General features: G+C 40.2%; 1 pseudogene; it reads left to right on the plus strand.

Moving 5' to 3' along the window:
• Positions 1-1094: 1094 nt before the first annotated feature.
• Positions 1095-6466, plus strand: LOC100399671 (bromodomain adjacent to zinc finger domain protein 1A pseudogene; annotated as a pseudogene).
• Positions 6467-6757: the final 291 nt, after the last annotated feature.

The raw sequence follows: 6757 nt of genomic DNA on the forward strand, positions 1-6757 counted from the left end.
GGACAAGATCATGTCTTTCATGGCAACATGGATGGAGCTGGAGGCTATTATTCCTAGCAAACAAATACAGGAACATAAAACAAAATACCACGTGTTCTTACTTATAAGTGGGAGCTAAATTATGAGACTTATGAACACAAAGAAGGAAACTCGAGACAGAGACACTGGTGTCTACTTGGGTGAAGAGAGTCGGAGGAGGGAGAGGAACAGAAAAGGAAACTACTGGGTCTGGGCTTGAAACCTGTACAACAAACCTCCATGACATAAATTTACCTATGTAACAAACCTTCACATGTACCCAAAGAGCACCTCCTTGGATTGGGCAAGGTGAACCTCTGTAGGTCCTAAAAACTTAAAAAGATTCTCTTGCAAGTATGTACTTGTTCCTTAATCTTCAAGCAACAGTGCACTCTACTGTCTGCGTCAGATCAAGAGGCCCTCCTCGGGGCAGACTTGGCACTCTTGGGCTTTGTGATTTAAAGTACAACTGGGATGGCTCAATGTGATAGACTCTCGTTTTATTCATTCTTAACCTTTTTGGCAGATGGAAAGATTTCTTATCTTTTAAACAGAGAATAACACCATGTAGTTAGCTAGAACAAGTATGCAGCATGTATTATGAAGTCTGGAAATTTTCTTACGGAAGCCTGCATATTCTGCAGCCTTAAATGTTTCAGTCTGAGCATTCTGCTGACCTATGAATTCTCATTTCAGGCCTAGCCAATGGACCCTCTAAACAGGGAGCATGCCTTCCCAAGAGGCTCTTCACATTTTGGCTAGAAGCCAGATATTTGGACTCTTTCTTGCACCACCAGAAGAATACATATTCCAGACCTCACTTCATTACCCCCTTAAACCATAAAGTCTTATTCTAAGTGTCCTGGCACCAGGCAAAGGAATGATGACCTTTGGGTGCTTTCCCACAGATGCAGTACCCATTACTATAATTTTCAAGTTTTGTACTTTTTTTAAACTTCTATTTAGACAGCAGGATCTCAGTCACGTGGTTGGCCAAGGTGAAACATTGCTGTCCTAAAAGTTTCTCTCTTGCCAATATCTAACTGTTTCTGGACAGTTCTCACCTCTGGGCAGACATGTGGTTTAACATGCAAGTCCTAGAGAGTATACAAGAAGACATGGCCGAAGCTTGTCGGTTGAGATGCTGGGAGAAGTATGCCTGAGGCCTGGACTGCAGTGAGAGTGCTTTGAAGACCAAGGTCAGTTTGAGTACATAAAAATTCAGTGACATTTTATACTGGCTTTCCTCATGTCTCCACTAGCCCACAAGATCAAAAGAAGGACTTAATCTCTGTCAGAGGGGAGAGGAACAGATCCCTTACTTTGAGCATAGGCTGAGAGGAATGCAAGAGAAAGGCTTGGAGATTTCTAGGGCAACACTTGCTGGTAAAAAAAAAAAAAAAAAAAAAAGTGCATCTCCTTGGTGGGTAAGTGACAAGATTATAAGATGATGGCAGAATGCAACAGAAGGTTGGAAAAGGCAATAGAGGTCACGACTTTTTCATGTTGAGAAAAAAGAGAATGAATGTGATATGGTGATAAATTAAAATATATCTGGTCTGTGCCCCAGTTCCTTGCACACAGCTCCTAAAACCCTTGGAATCTCTGGAGTAACAAAAGTGTGTGCTAATGAGATGACTGGTAGCAGGGTCACCCAGATAGCTTCAGAATCGGGGCTGGTGATAGGAAAGACCAGCATAGAAAATTGAGACTTTCAGCCTCATCCCTTCAACCTCTGGGGAGGAGAGAGAGGCTGAAGGTGGAATTGATCACCAATGGCCAATAATTTAACAAATCATGCCTACATGATGAAGTCTCCATAAAGACCTAAACGGACAAAGTTTGGAAATCTTTCTAGTTCCTGAACTCAAAGAAGTTCCTGCAGAGTGGCATGCACAGAGAGGGCATAGAAGCTCCACACCCTTGCCCCATACCTTGCCCTACGTATCTCTTCCACTTGGCTGATCATCTGTATCCTTTATAATAAAGAGGTAAATGTGAATAAAGCATTTTTCTGAGTTCTGTGAGCCACTTTAGCAAATTATCAAACTTGAGGAGACTGTCACAGGAACTTTGGTTTGTACCCAGTAAGTCAATAGTATAGGTGTCAACATATTACTTTTAATTGTCATCTCAATAGGGGACAATCTTGTGAAACTGAACGCTTGACCTGTAGGATCTGATTCTACTTCTAGGTAGATAGGGACAGAATTGAGATAAATTATGAGACACCTATTCAGTGTTCACTAGAGAATTGCTTGGTATGTGGGGTAACACCCACCTGAACCCAGCTGCACATCTAGTCGCAGGAATGTTTGGTGCTGTGTTGAGTGTGTGAGAATAGGAAAAACACTGCATTTTTCCTATCTGCAATAGGGAGACAGCCAAAAGGGACACCCCACAGACACACTAGGGAAAGCCTGCTAATTGCACTTTTTGCCTCTCACTGGCAGACATGGGCAGCAGAAACATACAAATATTTTTTTCTTTTCTTTTCTTGTTATTATACTTTAAGTTCTGGGGTACATGTGCAGATTGCACAGTTTTGTTACATAGATATACACGTGTCGTGGTGGTTTGCTGCATCCATCACCCCATTATCTACATTAGGTATTTCTCCTAATGCTATCCCTCCCCAATTCCCCCACCCCCTGCTATTCCTCCCCTAACCCCCTCACCCCCCAGGCCCCAGTGTTTGATGTTCCCCTCCCTGTGCCCATGTGTTCTCATTGTTTAACACCCACTTATGAGTGAGAACATATGGTGTTTGGTTTTCTGTTCTTGTGTCAGTTTGCTGAGAATGATGGTTTCCAGTTTCATCCTTGTCCCTGCAAAGGACATGAACTCATCCTTTTTCATGGCTGCATAGTATTCCATGGTGTTTATCTGCCACATTTTCTTTATCCAGTCTATCATTGATGGGCACAGAATCTATGGAGAACCTAAACAAATTTGCAAGAGAAAACAATCCCATCAAAAAGTGGGCAAAGGATATGAATGGACACTTTTCAAAAGAAGACATTTATGCAGCCAATAAACACATGAAAAAAAGCTCATCATCACTGGTCATTAGAGAACTATTCTTAAATTTATTCACATAAATCAGACCTAACTTATCTGGTGGAATCCGTGGGGGACTGTGAGGAGGAACGATATCCAAAAAGGAAAATCCTTAGAGGAATGAAACTCAGGAGGAAATGAGAAGGGCATAATTGTTACACAACATGCCAGGAGGCCCACATGCTCCCCATTTGCTTGGTGTGGGGAACATAGTGATGCTGACTGACATCCTACTCGAAGTCCTCCTAATCCACTTGAGGCACAAATACAGTGCACTCGAACCACACCTTACCCAAGAGTGGTGGACTTTATGTGTTATCCTTTTAAATGATACCTGCCATTTTCTAGACCCTTTTGGGGATTTTTTTTTTAACTATACATGTTGAGGTGTTTTCTTCTTTTTGTGTCTTGCATTTCTTTTATATTTGTCTCTGTTTGCTTTTCTCTCCCTTTGCAGTTTATTTTAATTTTTTGGCTTATAAAGAACTTTTTTTATATAGGCTATCGAGGTACAGGTAGTCTTTGGTTACATGAGTAAGTTCTTTAGTGGTGATTTGTAAGATTTTGGTGCACCCAAAGCAGTATACACTGCACCATATTTGTAGTCTTTTATCCCTTGCTCCCCCACCCTTTCCTTCAAGCCTTCAAAGTCCATTGTATCATTCTTGTGCCTTTTCATTCTCATAGCTTAGCTCCCACATATCAGTGAGAACATACAATGTTTGGTTTTCCATTCCTGAGTTACTTCACTTAGGATAATAGACTCCAATTTCATCCAGGTCGATGTGAATACCATTAATTCATTCCTTTTTATGGCCGGGTAGTATTCCATCGTGCTATATATACCACAATTTCATCATGCACTTGTTTATTAATTGGCACTTGGGTTGGTTCCGCAATCTTGCAATTGTGAATTGTGCTGCTACAAACATGCATGTGCAAGTATCTTTTGAGAATAATGACTTCTCTTCGTCTGTGTGGATACCCAGTAGTGGGATTGCCGGATCAAATGGTAGTTCTACTTATAGTTCTTTAAGGAATCTCCACACTGTTTTCCATAGTGGCTGTACTAGTGTACATTCCCACCTGCAGTGTAGAAGTGTTCCCTGTTCACCACATCCATGCCAACATTTACTGTTTTTTTCATTTTTTGCTTATGGCCATTCTTACAGGAGTGAAGTGGTATTGCATTGAGGTTTTGAGTTGCATTTCCCTGATCACTAGTGATGTTGAGCATTTTATTTTTTCATATGTTTGTTGACCATTTGTATATCTTCTTTTGAGAATTGTCTATTTATGTCACTAACCCATTTTTGATGGGATTGTTTTTTTTTTTTCTTGCTGATTTGTTTGAGTTTGTTGTGTATTCTGGTTGTTAGTGTTTTGTCAGATGTATAGATTGTCTGATAAATACTCTGGTTGCTAAAAGCAAATGTGGTAATTCTCAAGTATTATCCATCAGAGATATTTCTTATTGGTCTTCACCTTTGGAAATCTGTGTTTGTTTTCTCCTTCTATTTAGATAACAGCCCCCTCAGTCTTGTGGCAAGCTAAAGTAAAAACCTGGTGGGTCATCGCATCAGCTTGGAGACTCCCTGTCCAATGTCCAAAAGTTCTGTAATACGTTAACAATGACCTGCTGACACAACAGTGAGGTAAGATGGAGCCTCTACCTAACAGCCTTCTTTTGTACATCATTCTTCCATCCTTTGCTTTCTACTTGGATCTTACTTTCAGCCTTGCCCAAAATGAAATATACAAATACACACACACACACATAAAATGTGTCTTCAAGAAATTTGTAAAATTCTTCATATGCAAGCAAGTATTCAAGTCTGAAAGAACTGCATTTGAGAACCCTTTGGGGCATTTTTTTTTCTGGGTGAGGGAATTAGGGCAGTCCTGCTTTTTTTCATTTTAAGTTCATTTGTTTCTTTTTGCCTCTTTAGAAATGTCTTCACTTGTAAATCCACTTTCTGTAATCTTAAAAAAGCAGCACATGCTCTCCTATTTGGTCTGGTAAAGTTGACCCTCCTCTGTCTCAGGCTCTTCTGAATCTTTCTCTTCTCAATATTTTTTACTTCAAGCCTTTCTCCAAAACATTTAAAAAGTAAAAACTTCTCTTCAGGAAGCAAAAATTCATTAAGATGCTGGTACACTGTATGCATCAAACCCATAACAAACAGTCTTTTGCAATGCTGAAAACATGGTTCTTTGTGATGGCTGTGATAGGGGTCATCATACCTGCTGTGTTTGACCAAAGCTCAAGACTGTGCCTGAAGGAGATTGGTGGTGTCCAGAATGTCGACCAAAGCGACATTCCAGAAGACTCTCTTCTAGACAGAGACCATCCTTGGAAAGTGATGAAGATGTGGAAGACAGTATGGGAGGTGAGGATGATAAAGTTGATGGTGATGAAGAAGAGGGTCAAAGTGAGGAGGAAGAGTATGAGACAGAACAAGGTGAAGATTACTATCAAAAAGATGAAGAAGTCAGCATACCCAAACGAGGAAGACCACAAGTTAGACTGCCAGTTAAAACAAGACGGAGACTTAGCTCTTGTTTCTCTAGTCGTGGCCAGCGACAAGAACCTGGAAGATACCCTTCAAGGAGTCAGCAGAGTACACCCAAAACAACTGTTTCTTCTAAAACTAGTAGAAGCCTAAGAAAGATAAACTCTGCTCCTCCTACAGAAACGAAATCTGTAAGAATTGCCAGTCGTTCTACTCGTCACAGCCATGACCCGCTGCAAGCAGATATATTTGTGGAATTACTTAGTCCTTGTAGAAGATGCAGAGGCAGGAAAAGTGCTAATAATACACCAGAAAATAGCCCCAACTTCCATAACTTCAGAGTCATTTCCACAAAGTCAAGTGAACAGTCAAGATCTTTAAATGTTGCTTCAAAACTTTCTCTCCAAGAGAGTGAATCCAAAAAAAGATGCAGAAAAAGACAATCTCCAGAGTCATCACCTACGACACTGAGTCAAAGGAGTTCTGGCTGACAGCGAGGAGTTCATGAGTTGTCTGCTTTTGAACAACTTGTCGTAGAATTGGTACAACATGATGACAGGTGGCCTTTTTTGAAACTTGTTTCTAAAATCCAGGTCCCAGACTACTATGACACCATCAAAAAGCTCATTGCCTTAAATATAATTGGTGAAAAAGTGAATAAACATTAATATAAATTAGCATCTGAGTTTATTGATATTGAGTTAATGTTTTCAAACTGCTTTGAATACAACCCTCGTAACATAAGTGAAGCAAAAGCTGGAACTAGGCTTCAAATGTTTTTTCATATTCAGGCTCAAAAGCTTGGACTCCACGTCACACCCAGTAATGTGGACCAAGTTAGCACACCACCAGCTACGAAAAAGTCACAAACCTGACTTTGTCCTTCTAAAGGATGTATTTGAGGAAAGACAAATTGTTCATGAAAATGGAACATTAAATCATTGTCTAAAGCAGATATATATGTATAAAGCAATAACAACTGATTGGCCACATGAAAGTGTGGCCTGCACTGTATTCTCAATTTTAATATTAAGCTCTCAGGAGAATGTAGGAAAGATGTCCTTTACTGCAGTTTTGCTCAGTAGCTAATAAGTTTGATAGATATATTGGATACAGTACTGGTTTACAGAGGTTTTTGTTCATTTTTGAGATCATTCGTGTGTCCA

Source organism: Callithrix jacchus, chromosome X (assembly GCF_049354715.1).
Source record: "Callithrix jacchus isolate 240 chromosome X, calJac240_pri, whole genome shotgun sequence".
Lineage (NCBI taxonomy): Eukaryota > Metazoa > Chordata > Mammalia > Primates > Cebidae > Callithrix > Callithrix jacchus.